At 45.5% G+C, this 19,813-nt stretch overlaps 1 pseudogene; it reads right to left on the reverse strand.

Annotated features, from left to right (window-relative positions):
• Nucleotides 1–19,498, reverse strand: part of Gm9282 — a 76,678-nt pseudogene extending 57,180 nt beyond the window's left edge.
• Nucleotides 19,499–19,813: the final 315 nt, after the last annotated feature.

Below are 19,813 nucleotides of genomic sequence, written 5' to 3' on the forward strand. Positions count from 1 at the left end.
CAGTGGAAACAGTAGACTATTTAGCATGCAACAAACCCTGTGTCTTAGTTAGGGTTCCTGTTGCTGAGACAAAACACTGTGACCAAAGCCGGTGATGATACACACCTTTCATCCAGCACATGGGAGGCAGAGGCAGGCAGATTTCTGAGTTTGAGGTCAGCTTTGTTTACAGAGGGAGTTCTGGGGCTGCTGGGCCTACATGGAGAAACTGGTCTCTGTCTCCAAAACCAAACAAAACAACCCTGAACAAACCAAAGAACAAAAGCAAATTGGGAAGGAAAGGAAAGGGTTAATTCCATCTTTTGCTTCCACCTGTCACTGTTCCTTATTACAGGAAGTAGGGGCAGGAACTCAGGGCAGGTACTGAAGCAGAGGCCAGTGAGAAGGGCTACTTACTGGCTTGTTCCTCATGTATTGCTCAGCCTGCTTATACATTCCAGGACCACCTGCCCAGAGGTGCCCAAATGGGTAGGGCCAACCCTAATAGTCACTAAATAAGAAAATGCCCTACAGTCTTGCCTACAGGTCAGTTTTGTGGAGGCATTTCTTAAAAATTATGTTTCACTCTTCCAGCTTGCATCAATTTCATATATGAAAAGAGATAGATGAATAAATACATTTACCCAGGAAACCCTGGTTTCATCCCCAGTACCACAAAATAGGAAAGTAGATAATGGTTGACAAATATAGATTATAGATGATAGTGGTGAATAATAGAAAACAGTTTACCAGATAGATAGATTGGTAGATAAATTATAGATAGATAGATAGATAGATAGATAGATAGATAGATAGATAGATAAGATGATAGAAAATAATTATTCAGGTGATAGGTAAAAGATAATAGAAGAGAGATGGATGACAGATACAATACTATCTATAGATGATAGGGAATAATAAGGTACATGACCGGTACATGAAGAGGTAAGAAAAGAGAAGACAGAGCTAGGAAGATAAAAAAGACAATGATAAATAAAGTAGCCGAGCATGATAGCCTGATTCTTTAACCACAGTACTCAGGGGCCAGAGTCAATAGAATGCTTGTGAGTTCAAAGCCAGCCTGATCTAAATACTGAGTGCTAGGATAGGTAGGGCTATTCAGAGAAAGCTTGTCTTGAAAAACTAAAAATAAAACAAAACCAAAATGCAGATGAAATAGATGACAGGTCTAGATCATAGAAGAAGTTATCACAGAGATTGATTGTCATACAGGAGATCTGTAGTTAATAGAGACAGATACTAGAAGATAAGATTAGCTGGATAAGTAGATGAAGATAGAAAGAATTTCAGGGAAGGTCTGGTAAGGGAGCATGGGAATTGTTAGACCACAGAATGAGAGGACAGCCTAGTTGGAACTGGGCAAGCATTCCACATTACTCCTTTCATAAGGACAGCAGTCATATTAGTTACTTCCTATTGCTGAGAAAAAGCCCCACCATGACCAGCAGTTGAGAGCTCATATCTATCTTTTTTCTTCATTTTTCCACAATAGTTTTCTTTTTTTTTTTTTTTAAAGAAAATATTCGTTTTCATTCTAGTGCACTGGTATTTCACCTGCATGAATGTCTGTGTTAGGATGTCCGATCTCCTTGAGCTAGAGTTACAGACAGTTGTGAACTGCCATGTGGGTGCTCACTTCAGGATTCATTCCATCAACAGCAGCCCCACGTTATTTCAGAAGTATTATCCAAGGATGGGCTATAAACTCCAACACACAGAATACTCCAGCAAAACCTCCCCTCTCCACCTGTTCAGAATGCTGTGTCTTTCCTCATGGCCAGCCTAGGCATCTCCACTCCTGGGTTGCCATAGGTACAGTCCTCAGCATCTTTTCTCACCTACTGGGGCTATGGTTACAATGACCACGGTCCAAGCCATTATCATATTTTGGATGTGATCCCGTGCCAGAGCTGCCATGCTGCTGAATTAAAATTCCTCTCCACATGTGTGCTAGGCTTTGAACTCAAGTCATGCTTGCCCAATAAGTACACTTGCCCTGAGCTCATTTTCCAAATCTAGATTCTGGGAGGCCTTATTTAGACCTTTAAAATTAGTCTTCAGGAGAGGAGCTCAGGTAGCTTGTATGCTTAATAGGATTTCCAGGATTTTCCATCAAACAAAATTCAGAAGCTTTATGTGGCAGTTAGGTGGAGAAGCTCAAAGCCAGAGTGTTGGGAATTTCTTTATGAGTGTAGGCAGGCAGGGGGTCATTCTTGGAGGTAAGTGAGCAGTGAGCCCATTCCAGAGCCCACAATCCAGCAAACCTCTGAGGATCCGTCTACAAAATAATGACTGGAGAATAAACATGGCCAAAAAGTAGGGAAAAACACTTGCCACAAAGCCTGGTGACCTAAGTTCAGTTCACAGAACCAACATGGTAGAAGAGAGAACCAAGTCCTGCAGAGTGCCCTCTGATTTCCAAATTAGTGCATGCTCACACAAATATAATGAGAAATATTTTTAAGACCAAAAGCGTTCCCAGTGAAGCTGAAAGTGTCTAATATCCATGCTTGGATCACGCCTTTGCTCTCCTGGTATGTGTTTGAGGCAGAGGGATTTGCTTGTAGGATTCTGAGCTACCTGTAAGTGGGAGCAATGCCCAAATCACAGGGGCGACCTAGTCCCTACAGACTGTTTTCTCAGTGCAGTGGAATTCATAGTGTCTGATGCCCTGTGGGGGGCTTTCTTTGTGAAAAGCTTACACATTGTTTTCCTGAGGCTTTTTGATTTGCTTGGAAAACCAACTCTAGCAGCCTGAGGGTTGGACATAAATCCCCCCAGACAGCAGTGGGGAGCCAGGCACTTTGCCCCCAAACTTTCCCTTTTCTGTTAGTGCTTAAAAAACAGGGTTACGTCCTGGTTCTGTTTGTTCCAGTACTCCTCTCCTCTCTCTCCTGACCTCTCCCACTCAGCTTGGGCTTCACAGCCAATGCTGATCTCACTGGCTGACTCTGCATTGCATTTTGGTGAGTCCCACTTACTAGTGCCAAGAAGTGAACGCAGAAGCAGCTAGCTCCTGTCCTGGTCAAAGTTTCCTAGGGGCTCCAAGCCTCCTCAGGTCCATGCCCTGAACCCTCCCCTGAGTAGAACCCCTGACTGTGGCAAAGAAGGCCCCTGCATGGGCCAGACCTGTAGAAATGTCTGGTTAGGCAGGCTCTCTGGGTCCCTCTGAGTAATTACCTGGAGATGGGAGCCCAGCAAGGACAAGAGCAAGGGATTTGACAGCACGGTTGCCAGCTGATCAATGTGGTCTTTGTTCCTTGTTCCAAAAAAGATGACACAGTGATCTACCCTGAAGCTTTTAGGAACAAATAGCATCCCTGGAAGATGCTGCTCACTACTGTGAACCAGGAAGAGCACTGATGGCAAGCCAGGAGTAACCTCCATCCTTCATGTCTCAGGGGACTCATAGCCCATATAAGCAGGCTTCTCCCTTGTCTGAAGTCTGATCCTACAGATCCTGTCCTGGCTAGTTTTATGTCAACTTAACACAAGCTAGAGTCATCTGAGAGGAGAAATCTAGATTTAGAAAAATGCTTCCATAAGATCCAGCTGTAAGGCATTTTCTTAATGAAGAAATTAAGGCAATTTCATAATTAGATTTGGGAGGGCCCAGCCAATTGAGGGTGCTGTCATCTCTGGGCTGGCGGTCCTGGGTTCTATAAGAAAGCAGGCTGAGCAAGCCAGGAGAAGCAAACCAATAACTAGCACTCTCTCCTTCATGACCTCTGCATCAGCTCCTGCCTCCAGGTTTCTGCCCTGCTCAAGTTCCTGTTCTGACTTCCTTTGATGATGAACTGTGAGGTGGAAGCCTAAGCCAAATAAGCATTTTTCTTCCCCATGTTGCTTTGGTCATGCTGTTTCAGCACAGTAATGGTACCCCTGACTTCAACAGGTCCCTTGTCAAATGAACTACTTGGAGCAGTAAAACATGCTCACTTTCACGGAGGTCACAGTGGCTGCCAACCCACAGGGAGTGGACGCTTCTCTTGCCCACTGTTCACTGTCTTTGTTATTCTCCCTCTAGTTATCTAAGCAGAAGCTTCAGCACCACTTTCCAGGCTCTTCCTCTTCAACTAATGACAATCAGTTGGCAATGAATCCACGTGCCATTGGATTGGATATTTCACTTTATTATCCACGGGCACTGTGGTCCTGAGCCCTCATTTCCCACTGTGCCCTTATCCATTTAGGTCTCTCCTCATCTGCAAGTGTTATTTTATAATAAATCTTCCCATCTCTTGGTTAATAAACTTTCCAATCACCCTCTTTACTGGGTGCCAGACTCTTTCCCATAGTGATCCTTCTAAAAAGCAAATGTAGTTTTAAGTGGCTCAATATCTTCCAGGGTCTCCCTACAGTCTACGAATAAACCCTAAATTCTTCAATATGCTCTAAGAGATCCTTCATGGCCCAGAATACCTGACTTGCTGCCTCACTTCTCCTCCAACCTTGCTTGTACCCAGAGATTGAGCCATAGTCTATTGACTCAGGTATTTCCTCATTCAGTTCCTACTTTATTTTTTTTAAGGTGTACTATTTATTGTATGTATATGAGTACAATGTAGCTGTCTTCAGACACACTAGAAGAGAGCATCAGACCTCATTACAGATGGTTGTGAGCCACCATGTGGTTGCTGGAAACTGAACTCAGGACCCCTGGATGAGCAGTCAGTGCTTTTAACCACTAAGCCATCTCTCCATCCCCAGTTCCTGCTTTATTTATCATTACACAATTAGTGTTTGGGAGTGGGGGAGGGGGGGTTGGAGCATACATATAAGGGAGTGTGCATTTGCCCTAGCATGAGGTCAGAGGGCAACTTGCAGGAATTGGTTGCTCTATCTTCCCATGATTTAGGTCACAGGATCAAACTCCTGTTGTGTGCTCATGGAAAGTCACCAAACCACTTCAAGAAGGTTTGCATTGTCAAAGTATCTCCCAGATTGGAAATGAAAGAACATTTTGAAATCCAGGCATAGTGGTACATGTCTTGAATCCCAGCACATGAGAGGCAGAGGCAGATAGATCTCTGTGAGTTTGAGGCCAGCCTGATCTCCATAGTGAGTTCTAGGTCAGCCAGGACTACATAGTGAGACTCTGTCTGGAGAAAACAAAAACCAAAACGAATGCCTTGAACCCAGATTACCACATGGTCTTCTGCACTTAACAGAAGCCAACCAACCTTTTATCCACTAGGGCTAACTTCCACTTCAGTCTAACTGATGAATTCATTCCCACAGTCCAAAACTCAGCTTGCAAGCTTTAAAATTCAAGAGCACACCTTCCCTTCTTCCCATGCCTAGTTGAGCATATCTTCAACACTTCCCAAGGCACCTTGCTCTGTTATAGCATGTGGTAGTTTAGATGTGAAATATCTGCCAAAGACCCAAGTTTTGAAGAATTTTTCCTCTAGGTGTGGCCTGAGGAAGAAAGTTAGACCATTGGGAGCATGCCTTTGAGGCACTGTTGGGACCTTGCTCCCCTTCCCCTCCCTGCTTCTCTGCTATGGTAAACCTGCTACATGCTGCTACCAAGATGCACTAAGTTGCCAGATGCCCAAATCTACTGGTGCTGGGCCAAACAACCATCGACTGAAACCATGAGCCAAAAACTAACTCTTTCCTCCTAAATTGATTCTTTCATTTCGTCACAGTGATGTAAAAGTAAGTGACACACAACACTTTCCACTCACAGGTCTGTCTTTGTCACTAGATGAGTTTGCAGCAGATCAGGTATACAATCCTTTCAGCTTTATGTCCCTAAAACCCAGCACTTGATTTAATTGTATCCTTTGAATGGATACATTTATACTGGTGTGTGCGTGTGTGTGTGTGTATTTGTGTGTGTGTGTGTGTGTGTGTGTGGTGAGAGTACAGAGAGGTCCCCCTTTGAATCATAGAAAATGTCTTAATTCACAGTCTTTCTCTACTGGAGGACCCTGTCCATCTCAGACCCAAAAATGTTGTAAGGGATAGGTGGACCCTGTGTGTTGCTCAATATTCCACAAACAGCCTTCTAGAGGAAAGGGGAAGAGGGTTTATTTTTATTGAGTTGGTTAGGTTTGGCTGTTGCTGTTGATGTCCTGGGGAGTCAAACCCAGGATCTTAAGCTTGCCAGACAAGCACTCTGCCATTGAGCTGTTCCTTCGCCCAAGGAGGGGGGTTTTGAGCATTCTCCCAATATTGCATGATTTGGAATAGAAGTCTCTTGAACACAGACCTACATGGGAGGTGTAAACTCACAGTAGCCTTTAGTGAAGCAGGGCAAAAGGCCATGCAGACTGTGTGAATATGGGGAGGAAGGGTCCCCTTGTCCTTCACAATTGGCAAGATCGACCTGCAGATTTCCTGGGCTCCATGGCCTATGGGTGACATTGGAAATAAGAGAAATAGGTAACTTCCCCATGATGAAAACAGCTCCCCACGGACTAGACACAGTAACGCTTGTGAGGTTTGAAAACCAGAAGGGGTGTTTGGGTAAGAAGCTTGACTGAATTTGTGACTAAATCCTGTCAGTCTTTAGTTGAGATTAATCAGTTTAGGAAGAAGCAGGTTGGGACTCGAACTCGGAATGCACCTAACATCTTTGGTGAAATGGTAAGCTCATTTCTATATACAAATCCTTGAAAACTGAGATTCAGTCATTCTTTCATTCATTTCTTCATTCATCCACTCAACATGTTCATGAAAGACCACGTTTCTAATAGTTTTATTTTATTTAAAACTTTAAAAATTATTTTATCACTTTTATCATTATTAATCTGTTTATATCACACACGTACCACACTATGCATGCAAAAGTCAGGGGACCATTTTCTTTTCTTTTTTCAAAAATTTTTTCATTTTTAAAGTTTTATCTATTTATTATTTATGTGTACACTGTTGCTGTCTTCAGACACACCAGAAGGGTGTATCAGATCCAATTACAGATGGTTGTGAGCCACCATGTGGTTGCTAGGAAGTGATCTCAGGACCTCTGGAAGAGTAGTCTCTGCTCTTAACCACTGAGCCATCTCTCCAGCACCATCTGAGGACCATTTTCAAGAGTAAGTTTTCTCCTTCTACTCTGGGTTCCAGGGATTGAACTCAAGATGTCAGACTTGCATGTGGGCACTGTTACCTACTGAGCCATGTTACTGGTCCAAGCATCACTTTTGTGCCTAGCAATGACTCTGCACAGTTTATTCTCGCAAAGCCTTTTTAGTGCATCTATTATAATTGCCACTGTGCTACTTACAAAGCTAAATAAGTGTGCTTAGTTTAGGACATAATGTAGGGTTTCAGTGTGGGTCCTCTCCCTTTAAGAACTGAGGCATGTCAGGAAATACCAATGACCTGCAATAGAAGGTCCTATCGTGGATCTCACTGTATAGACTAGGCTGGCCTCGAACTCACAGAACTCTGCCTACTTCTGCCTCCCAAAGTGCTGGAATTAAATTTTATGCCACTATGCACTTTGATCTTTTAAAAAATTTTCTATTATGTGTGTGCGTGCATGTGTGTGTGTGTGTGTGTGTGTGTGTGTGTGTGTGTGTGTGTGCTCACCCGCAGGTACTTTCATGAGTGCACTTTCCCATAGAAGGCAGAAGCCAGAGCTTGGTTGCGATCCCCAGTTGCGAATGCTGGGAAATGAACCCAGATGTTCTGAAGGGGCAGTAGATCTTAATTGCTGAGTCATCTCTCACTGAACATTGAGTCGTCTCCCTGGCTCCAGGAAGAACCTTCCAGACTGGCAACCTGTGAGGCAGCTTCTTGGCACTGACAGAATTTGGAGATGCAGAGAAGAGGATGAGATCACAGAGCAAGTGATTGCATGCAGCTCTGGTTCTCAAGCTCTATCATCCTGGAAGGATGCAAACATCAGGAGGTGTTGAAAACGGAAGAGTGGAAGAACTGAGTTATGCTAGCACCCCCACCCTCACCCCCACCCCTGGCACTAACCTTTGAAAATTCATAGCCTCTGCTCCAGTAATCTAAAATGTAGGAGGCTAAGAAGGGGCCCTATGCCATCCAAGCACACATCAGGTAGGAGGGCTTCAAATTAGCAGAACAACCTGCAGATCAGACTCAGTGTTCGATTTTATCTTCCTAGGCAATAAAACGTGAAGCACATTCTTTGGTAGCGAGGAGAAAGGCAGACTGTGGGCTTTTCCTAATTCTTTGGAGTTTTATAGCATGCCAGTTATTATAGCTCTGCTTACCACAGAGCCTGTGTCTCTGGAGCTAGAGCAGCTGTGGATGTAAAAGGAAGTGTGGTCAGAACAGTAAACTCATGGTGGAGGGAGCACTTGGTATCCATGCTCTTAACTCTTTCAAGATCTGTTCAGTGAATAAATGTATGTCTGACTGACTGGGGTTAGAGCTCACTCAGTCCTGGCTTCAAGTCCCAGCACTGCACAATGTGGGTGTGGGGATGGTACAGGCCTGTTATGACAGCCCTTGGAGGGTAGAGGCAAGATCAAAGTTCAAGGCCATTTCCCTCCTTGCAGCAAGTTGGAGGTCAGCCATAGTTATATTGAGATCCTATTATTATAAACAAACAAATATAGAATACAGTTTGTATCTACATTACATACCAGGACTCCCCTGGGAAACACTCCCTAGTCATTAGGGATCTATTTTACATAAAACCTGTTACCTTAGGCTCTCTACTATTATGGATGCTTTAGTGTGGTCTATGGTGTTCATGTCTATGGGGTTTGCTACCATTCAAATTTATTATGCTTTCAAAAGTACTTGGTAGATGGGATTGCTTTCAATCTTATAATTTCATAGCTATCTTTTGAATAGAGTTTAGCATATATAAAATAATTATACTATGCAGCCTGATGATTATTCCTTCATGATAAACATCTGCTTACAAGGATCAGTTCTTGTATAGAGTAATGCTAAGTTTTCCATGTCTGAAACACAAGTTCTCAGAAAGAAAAAAAGATGGGATTACTGGATGAGAAAATTTTGGGGGGCTAAAACACTGGTGTCCAAACCTCTGTCTTCAGGCTTACCAAAGTGCTGGACTCAGAGATGAAGAACAGTTGGCATGAGAAGTAGAAAGGAACCTTCAAAAGATAGACCTGGGTCCTTCAGTCCTACACCTGTTGCTGCTACTGTGAATGGAGCTGATCTCTGACCCTAACCCAGAGGGCTGGATCCCAAGGACTAAGCTGAATAGCAGGAATCATGGTACTGGAATGTTGGCCAGAGGGCCTTTAGCAGGTGAACATTGTTGTAGAACACAGCCCTCTGACCAAAACAGACATCATCTTTATCATGCATTCTCCCTCATCAACCATGCATTCTCTCAAGAGACCATCAGAAGCAACCTGTGGAATGCTGACCTTCCTCAGAAAAGGAGTCCCTGGATCCTTAGGTGAGACTCCAGCTTCTCCTTGCAGCCATTTTCAATTCGGCCCAATTGTACTTAGTCTGGGGCTTAGGGATTATTAAAGCACAATGTCTGTGGAGGGGATGTAGTTAGATGGGATGTATCAGATGTGCTGTGTGAAGAGTTTCCAGTGCGCCTTCTTAGGGTTCACCCGTGTACCTGCTTGTAACTCTTCACCCCCACACTGTAAGGAAATAGTTTGCTTAGTTTGTTTTCTATTGGTTGGATAGACTGCCATTAAAGGAAGTGACTTGGGATGGAAAGGGTTTATTTCATCTTACAGCTTGTAGTCCATCATGACAGGAGGTCGGGGCTGAGATAAAAGCAGGGACCTGGAAGCAGGAACTGGAAAAGAAGCCATGGAAGTATGCTGCTTACTGGCTTGCTCCCATGGATTGCTCAACCTCTTTTCTTATGCTGTTCAAGAGCATGTGCTTAGGGGAACACCATCCCTGGTGGGCTGGGTCGTCCTCTCTCAATTATCAGTCAAGAAAACCCTGCACACCTTACAAACAAGAGTCAGCTGGCTCTGTGAGCTAACATAACTTCAAAGTGGTGCTCGCCCATCTGTAAGCACAGGAACCCCTTGTTCAGACCCAAAGAGTGGGTCAAAGGCTTAGATGCCCACCTGGGACTGAGCAGAGAGTGTATGGCAGCTCTCCCACATCTCTGTCCAGAGCATAGGTGGAACTCTAGCAGGGTGTGGGCCTTCCCCCCTTTCCTTTCTTCCCCAGGGCCCCGTTTTAGTTCCCAACACATTCCAGCTCAGGCTAGTCAGCTGCCTGCTCCTGCCCTCTGTGAGCAATGATCCTGCATTACCAGGACCTGACTTCAGACCTTGCCTGAGCTTGCCTCACATCACTTGCCTTCTTCTTCCTGAAATCCAGGGGAAGAACATGCATAGCCCATTACCCAAGGTGCAGTGGGGTTATCAATCTGAGTGGGAGGGTGCCCAGGCAATGAACATTAAAGAGGGATTTTAGGAAACAAGAGTTCTGTTTGTGGCTCAGTGCTGGGCTCAGGGAGACTGCAGCTCCCTTTCCCAGATGATAGGTACCAAGCAACCCTGGGAGGAAAGCCAGGAACGTAAGGGAAACACTGTTGAGCCCTCTTGGTAGCCAGCACATCACCATCAGTGGCAAAGTAGAGAAAAGCCACAGTTGTATTAGGACAGGTTCTCTAGATAAACATATCTCAAATCAGAATGAATTTCTCCGTGGATACAGAAAGTAAATTTAAGAGAATGTCTCTCTAATATCTAATATAGAAAGGTTCTTGGCCAAGGGAACTTAGAAAAATCAAGGACGGGTTATCTCATGTTGCATGATATTACAGCTGATATTTAGCATGTACCAGAATTCTGAAGAAATAAGTATTTTCCAATGCCAATTTTAAAAATCAAACTAGCAAATCACCTTTTCTAAAATACAAAAATAGGGCAAGTATAAAAAATGAAAGAACAACCCTGTTCATTGTCTTTTATGTATGTAGGATGCCAAAAGAATCTATTGCCTAGATTGTAGGTGGATCTGATGATCCAAAAGATCAAGATTAAGAAATGGTTTCTCACTTCAAAAGGTATAATGAACACATTTCCCTCATAGTAAGCAGGGTTAGACTTAGGGTTAGGCTATTAGAGGGTTACGGTTAGGATTAGGGTTCTTAGTGTTAGGGTTGTTAGAGGCAAGGCAATGGTCAGGAAGCAGGGGTGAGCTGAACTGGAAGGTTTATTATTTATTTGTTATTAATTCATTCTTTGACAATTTCATATGTGCACACAGTATATCTTGATTGTTTCTATCTCTCATTCCTACCTCTACCTACATCCTCTCTGACACTTGCACCTTCATGACTCCATTGGGTCTTCTTTTTCCTCCTAGTTTCCCCATTTCTCCTCCCTCTCCGTCCCCTCCTCCTCCTCTTCTTCTTCTTCTCTTCTTCCTCCTCTTCCTCCTCCTTCTCCTACTTCATCACCATCATCATCATTACTAAGGTCACTTAGTGCTGCCTGATGGAATATTACTCAATATCTGTAAGGCTGGATCTTGTGCATATAAATGGAATGGCACTGCCCAGGGTGCAATGGTCACATTATATTCAGAAAATAAGTGTTTTACCAAATGTGTCCTCTGATGCTCTTTGTACCCCCTCTTCTGCCATGTTCCTGTGGGTATTAGTTTTGGAGACTTTTTCTTTGATCTGAGAAGAATGGATCCTGATGATTAGGACAGCCCTAGGTGGAAGGTCTGTCCCTAACAGTTACCTTAATTGGCATGGTTTAGCTTGTGCCCCTCTAAGAAGCAGCAGCCACCACACACAGATCTCCTGGCCTGGAAGACCCAGCCTGAGTCCATTCACTATGAGGCCTTTATGTACACAACCCAGATGGTTTTCTGGAACCCACAGCCCTAAGGGATCAGGTATATTATTAGACAACTCACTGTGTGGCAGTGAAGGCCTCTCAGTAAATGCCTCTAGAGGCTACAGAGGCAGCTCAGTTGGTAGAATGTTTGCCTGGCATTCAAGAGGCCCAGGGTTTGATCCCTGGCACCACATAAAACAAACATGATAAAACATGCTGTAATTGCAGCCTTCCAAGGTGGAGGCAGAGGCAGGAGGATCTGAAATCCAAAGTTATATTTGGTACATAGACTTCAAGGCCACCCTGAAGCCCTGACTAAAAAGTAAAACAAGAAAAGAAAAGCCTCTAAAAAAGGGCCTCTAATGCTACCTGTCTCCCCAGGGGTTAGCACTTGATATCTCTGGAGTTGTCAGTCTTGGCTCCTCTAAGTTGACAACAATGGAAGCTGGCCTGCAGAGACTCAATGGACACCAGCTTGCACTAAGGAAACCAACCTCTGTACAGTGAAAGGACATTGAAGAACCAACCAGAGTGGTCAAAACTCCTGTTTTGTCAACTGCTGAAACCCAGAGTAACATGACTCCATGGTGCCAATATGACCTCTCTCAAAAACAAATAATCTTAAATGAGCCCATTTAGTGCTTTCTTACTTTACAATTACTTTTCTTTATTTTTTGAAATTGTAATATAATCTCATCGTTTCTATCGTCCAAACCAACCCACATATCCCTGCTTGCTCTCTTTCAAATTCATAAACTCTCTTTTCATTTGTTATTTTATACATATATGTATATTCCCTAAACATATAAACACAGCCTGGACAATCTGCATAATATTATTTATATGTCTGGCTTCGGTGCTGACCATTTGGTATCAGGCAACCAACTGGCAAAAGCACATTTTCTTAACATAGAGTTAAAGCTCATAAAAATGCTAGTTATAGCCAGGTGTGGTGGAGCACGCTTTTAATACCAGCACTCAGGAGGCAGAGGCAGGTGGATTCCTGAGTTCGAGGCCAGACTGGTCTACTAAGTGAGTTCCAGGACACCCAGGGCTATACAGAGAAACCCCCGTCTCAAAAAAAAAACCCACCCCACAAAAACAAAAAAAACAAACCCAAACCAAAACCAAACAAACAAACAAAAAACAAAAACAAAAAAAGACTGCTTTCAATACAAGGCCTTCAGCCAGCCAATCTTCACAGAAGACCTGGTCTCTACCACTAAGGCATGCTGGACAGTGCCACTTTTACCTTGGGGATGATAGGAGACCCATGCTTCAAGGATCAGGGAATGACACCCAGTTCAAAGGACACTTCTGTACTGCCACCACCGCAACACCCAAATGAACCCCTACTCCTTTGCTGGTCTCCCCAGTTTTCTCCTAGGCATAGGAACAAGCACTGAAATGTCTTTAAACTGTGAAGCAGTGGCTGGAGAAATGGTTTACTGTATGAGAACTTCCTGCTCTTCTGGAGGTTCCAAGTTTTATTCCCAGCACCCACAACCAAGCAATTCACAGCTGCCTACAACTCTGGCTGCATGAGCTCTGAGGGCATCTGCACTCCGAGTGTCACACACAGATACAAATTAATAAAAAGTACATCCTAAAGAGGAAATCAGACCATGGGAGTCTGAGTCCCAAATCCTCTAACAGCTTCGCGCCACTCCACAGCCAAAGTGCAAACTCTCTCCCCAAGGTAAAGAAAGCCCAGTGCTATCTGGACCTAAGCCACCCCTCTACACAGGCCCCTCTGCTCTCCCTCACCTCTGATCACAGGCCTTCTGTCTGCCCTGATACTCACATCTCAGCCCTTTTCCAGGACTCCTCTATGCCTAGGTCTTTGCAAGCAGGCAGCCTCTACATTCCAGACTGCTCAAAGGTCACCTCTGCAGAGATGCCTGTCTTGACTTCAGTTTCCTCCCCTCCAAAACCACATCCTATCCCCAAGTTATGCATAACCTTGATTCATCACTACCTGGCACACAACATGACATAATCACCTGTCTATCAGTGATTATCAACTAGGGAGGAGCCTTTTACAAATATAAAAGCTCCAGGCCTCACCCAAATCTTATGAAATCAGAATTCAGGAGAGCAGAACCAGGTTCTTCCAGTCCACAGACACCCCCTCCCCCACCAGGCAACTCTGAACACAGCCAGGACTCAGGGCAGCCTACAACAGTACTTTCAAACTCTGGTGCACACACTGCTCGTGAGAGTGCTATTAAAATGCACACTCTATTTCCACAGCTCTACCATGGAATCTTAGGCTCTGCAAGTTCCACACAACACTGACTGGTGCTGTCAGGTGAAGCATTTTGCAGTTGCAAGGGCCTAAAACTGTGCTCATCAACAGGACTTCCTACAAGTATGGAGAACAAAGTCCTGAATCTACATCATGCAACAGAGTGGCTACCAACCCATGTGGCCACCAAGCATCTGAGACAGAGTAATGTTAATAAAGAGCTGACTTCATTCTTGGGCTACAATGCTGACCAAAAGCCAAAAGCGCAGTCCCCCACCATGAAAGGCCTCTGTAAATTCTTGGCCTAAGGAGCCTTCTGCAGTCTGGATGGATAGGAAAATTCCACCAAAGGCCTAGTTGATCACCAGTCCAAGAGTGGATAAATATTTCCCTAAGGTAGGGACACAGATATGGAAGACTGGATTAAACCACCTTGGAGCCTCTTACACCAGGCTTCCATTCAAGGCCCTTTCATCCACATCCCTGATCACATGTAAGCAGTCCAGTCTTCCTGTTCTCTATATCATCACCATAGATGCTCTGATCACATGTAAGTGGTCCCAGTCTTCCTGTTCTCTACATCATCACCACAGATGCTCTGATCACATGTAAGTGGTCCAGTCTTCCTGTTCTCTATATCATCACCATAGATGCTCTGATCACATGTAAGCGGTCCCAGTCTTCCTGTTCTCTACATCATCACCATAGATGCTCTGATCACATGTAAGTGGTCCAGTCTTCCTGTTCTCTACATCATCACCATAGATGCTCTGATCACATGTACGTGGTCCCAGTCTTCCTGTTCTCTACATCATCACCATAGATGCTCTGATCACATGTAAGTGGTCCCAGTCCTCCTGTTCTCTACATCATCACCACAGATGCTCTCGCAGACATGGCCTCATGTCACTGATCTGCCTGGAAAATTAATCAGTTTCTCCCCACGGAACCACAGATTCTTTCAAAGAGAAGACATGTCTAATCCCTTCACCTAACACACAGCAGCAGGTCCCAAATGAACCACAGCAAGAGCTGGGATGCACAAGGAGTGGTATCATAGGAACTGCACTACTAATCATATAATAGAAATTGAATTCAGCTGGAGGGAAACCAATTCCACCCTAACTGATTCAAGACGTCCCAGAGACACCAATTCAGATTTAAGGGCAGCATAAAATGATCGCCTGTTAACCTACTCCCTTCCAAGGATACACTGAGAAAAAGGGGGCATCCTTCTGACCATAGATTCAAAATCTGTTAGCCTGGGATTCTGAAGGAGCTGGTTTACAAACAAGTCACAAAGGACTACAACTCAGAATTAAATGCAAGGCCAGTTCCCACTGTAAATGCTGGGCGGAGCCTGACCCCATGAACACCATCCCCCTGGGAGTCTGTACAGTCTAGATGTTCATTCTCCTTTTGCTGTTAGAACAGCAAAGCAATTTCCAAGGTAACCAAGGACAACAGAATAAGAGACTCATGGCCATGGAAGGAAAAAAGTTAAATTTTAATACTTAAGAGTCAATATCAAATTCATTTTTAAAACTACAACAATGCCAAATAAGAAGGGTAGGAATGAATGGAGCTATGAAGAAGCCCTAACAAACAACAGGACTGTCCCAAGAATGCACACAATGTTTCTCTATTTCCAGAGTATTTTGAAGTAACCAGAGGCTTAAAAAAAGTAAGATACAAAAATCAAAGCTGGGAAGAGGGTGGGGGGTAGCCCAGCTCAGTTTTCAGATTTATGCCACAACTACTTATTTTCTCCCTTATTTCCAAAGCACAAAGCTGACACCAGTTGCAGTCTGCACTTTGCAAACTGTGCAAAGTAAGTCACCCAGAGAAAGTCATCAGGAAGTGAAAAGTTTCAAACCACCTACACTCTCACCTGTTACCAAGACAATAAGCTCCTTAGAGAGAATGCATGTGGGGGCTGGGAAGGCAGCTTAGGGGGTCAGGTGCTTGCTGCACAAGCTTGTGAACCTGCATGGGGATCCCCAGGATTAAGGGGAAGCAGAGACAGGCTGTGGGGAACTGATTCAGCAAAGCATTGCAAGTTCAGCCTCTGGCCTCAGTCAGCACAGGAGCCATTACACACACACACACACACACACACACACACACACACACACACACACACACACACACACCCATCCACACACAGGCACACCTAGGGGGAGGGACAACAATTTTCATTTATATGCACACCTTCATCCATTCATCCATTTTCTTCTCCCCTCCTCCATTCTCATTCCAGGGTCTATACAGTAACTACAGTGAAATCTGGTAAAGCAGCTACCATTTACTAAGTCTACTGGGTACTGTACCAGAACCTTCAGAAATAGACATGATTATCTAGACTGTGAACTGGACTGAAAATGTTAAAGGTATATATATGGGCAGTTAGGGTCTCATCCCAATTCATACAACTGGAAAGTGATGGAGCCTGACTTAGAGGTGGCTGATCTAGCTATGGGCAGTTTTGAGAATACACAATAACTAATCATTAGATAATGCCATGCAGTTTGAGAAAGCAGCATCCAGCCAAGTTTAAACTCCACTTGCTGTGTCTATAACCTGAACTAATCTCCTAGCCTCAAATTCCTCATCTGCAGAGCAGGGATAGAGATTAAACACAACAGTTTGATACCTGTAATACAGGCCACGCACTGGCAAACTACTGGCATTCTAGCTACAGGTGTGCAAATCAAGAAAGCCTATTTCAGCCAGAAAATGACAACAGCTAAACATATTCTCCATTGGAAGCAATCAGGTTTGCCAAAGTTAATCAGATAAGTTTACTAATTCCATAACTCATTTAAGTAGAAGACCAGAGACTTATTTTTTTAGTTGTATTTCTATGAAATGTGTAACTTTTTGTATGTCACAAAACCTACCCTAATGTCTCATCTCACCATAAAAAGACATTTGCTTAAAGTCTAAGTATTGTAAACATGGTGTGTTATTACACTAGACAGAGAACAACTTTTTGTTTTGGAAGTAAACATTAAATAATGTAGGAGGAGAAAGACAGCATTATTTTAAGTAATCCACACTGAGTCCTTTCACCCTTCAAATCAGTTCATACACACTATTAGCTTAGAGTGGATGCTGGCCTCACTTAAAATGAGATAAGCCTGCAAAGAGTTCAGGTTTTCCCTGTTTCCGACTCAAATCCATTTTCTGCTTTGGAGGCTGAGTGAAGCCAGCCTGCAATTTGACAGAATGACCAAATCCAGTCTCTCTTTAATCTACTCAGTAACTGAGCTCTTGGGTAATCTACTGCACTGCATGGAAAAGCAGCTTTGGGTTCATCCAAAATAAACTAAAATTAATCAGAGAGAGGCCATGCCAACTTTAATTGCAACTCCTATTTGCCGGGCTTTCCAACATCTGCCAGTATTACTGACACCTAACTGATTCAATACAATGAGAGAAGCGTCCTAACTTTATAAACATGGGCTGTCTTTTAAGGACATCAGACACAAGTGTCCTTTCCACAGAGGGAATCCTACCTTTTTGGATGTAATCATTTTCATAAGCATTAATGATGTATTTTCAAAACACTGTGACTATCTTCCTAGTGCTTTTCAAGGGCCCTCATGGGGGATGGGCTCTCACCCCCCTCATCCCCCACCTGCCTCATTAAAGGCATCAGTGGCACCTAAAGGCCAGGCTGAGAAAAGTGGACTAAAGCAATCTGCTCTCACTGAATTTGCTACAAAAGATTTACAAGCAGATCTTTGGGAAGACAGGAGAGAGAAAAGAAAGGGGACTAGGGTGAAGGAGAACGGATACCCTAGCTCACTTCCAAGAGCAGGATGCTGAACCTAGTATTTTTCATTGAGTCTAGTCCTGACTGTGTAGACATTTTACACGAAAGAATAATAGTCTAGTCCCCCACCCCACCCCCCGCCCAGGCAAAGCCTAATAGCAAATGCTTTGTTCAAGCAAGGGGAAAGGATGCAATGACATAGCTTAATTTAAAAGCTATCCGAACACCAAACTCTGGCACAAGTATTTTAAAATGTCTACCTTGATCTTAAAATTCTGAGCAAAAGAAATGTAGTCATCGGTTCACTATTGCTAACACATGTGTGTCTCGTTCTCCAGCTACCTTTTGTGAGTCCAGATGGAAGAACAAAGCCTACAGAGCTGAAAACACGAAATTCTAAATTCTGTTGGGGAGGTAAAGAAAATGATGTAAGTGAGACTTTCCCAAGCTGTGCACAGCCGTGGTCTCTGGACTCACACAGCCTCTTCCAAGCCTGCTTCAATTTTCAACCCAAACTGCTTCCTTCTCGCAGTCCCTCTTCCCCAGGGTCTGGAGAGCTCACTGCTTAGCCACTCAATACAATGACTAGGCAGTTATCCAGGTGGGTAACTTATCCAGGTTAAGGGCAAAGGAGCCAACTGTCAACAGGCACCACACAGGTAGCCCAGAAGCGGCCACCAAAGACCTTTTGGACCTCAAAGAGACCATTCTCCACATCCCTCTACAGCTCTGCTCTGTTGCAAGTAGTGGGAACTGCCAGGCCCCCCAAGATGGGATGGGCACCCGTGCCTAAGCAGCTTGGGGTCCCTGCATCTGCTCTACATGTTGGCTCAGAAGCCACAGCTGCCCCCGCGGGGCTACTTCCGGAACAAGTTGGAGAGGTCCGCGCAGGGAGACCCATCACTCCGGGGGCGCAGAGCTCGCAGGGGCCCCGGCTCGAAGCCGCCACAGACTCTGCAGTTGACCTCTCTGAGGATGGGAGCAAAGAACCTGAAACCCTGCACTGGAAATGGGAACAGACTGAGCATTCTCAAAAAAAGGCCCAAGGTTACTTGGCCACCTTGGGCCAAGTAGCCTCTCCCTAGAGCAGGGAACAAAGGGCTTCTGTGTCGGGCACTGCTGGTCAGGCTGCGTCCGGCTTTGGGGTATCAGAAACTTTTCCCAGGTGTGGGCGCAGCTGGAGGGCACTGGGTATCTGGCACCAAGCGCGGAAGCCTACCTGGTGCCCAGGGCGCAGCGCGATCCCCGCGACACTAGCCTCCCGCCCGGCGCGGGCTGCGCTACCGCTCACCTCCTCGATGGCCACCACGGTGTCCCGGCACTGGGCCGTGCGCGTGGTGAAGCTAAAGGCCGTGGGCGCCTTGTAGCCCTCATGGGTCTCCGCCACGAATTCGGACACGGAGATCTGGTCCGGCATCGCCGGAGGGTCGGGGCGCGGACTGCGGCCGCCTCAGTCGCCCAGGGCGCGGGCTCGGACCCCGCCGCCGCTCGGGACTTGAACAAAGAGAAGCGCGGGCGCGGAAGTCGCCGCGGGGCGCGGGAGCCACCGCGGGACGCCCGGTGGCAGCAGGGGCGCGCGCAGCCCGCAGCTCTGACCTCTGTGCGCCGAGAGTCGCAGCTACCGAGGCCTCTGCAAACGAGCCCAGACGCCGGCACGCACAATCAGCGGTAACTGCGCGCCACCAAGCAGCTGTCCAGGACGCCTCCCACGGAAAGGGGAGGGGCGGCTGGGGAGGGCGCGGAGGCCCGCCCGGCGGGGCGGGCGCAGGCCTGGCCGCCAATCGGGGCGCCCGCCGCTACCGCGCCGCCAGGAAGCAGAGGCCTCAGCAAGGAGGGCTATGTGCGCTCCGGGCCTGTCAGTGGCTGTGGGTTGCCAAGTTGCATCTGCGTTCCGGACATGCTGGGGTTCGAGGGCGCGCCCTCTCATGAGCTGCGGTGCCAGGCTCCCACCCAGCACCTGCCATGACCTCTAGCAACATTGCCCAGAGGGCGTGGAGTCGAACCGGGGATACTGGCTTCCCAGCTGGAAGGGAACCCACC

The sequence above is a fragment of the Mus musculus genome, chromosome 12, assembly GCF_000001635.26.
Source record: "Mus musculus strain C57BL/6J chromosome 12, GRCm38.p6 C57BL/6J".
NCBI classification, from domain to species: Eukaryota; Metazoa; Chordata; class Mammalia; order Rodentia; family Muridae; genus Mus; species Mus musculus.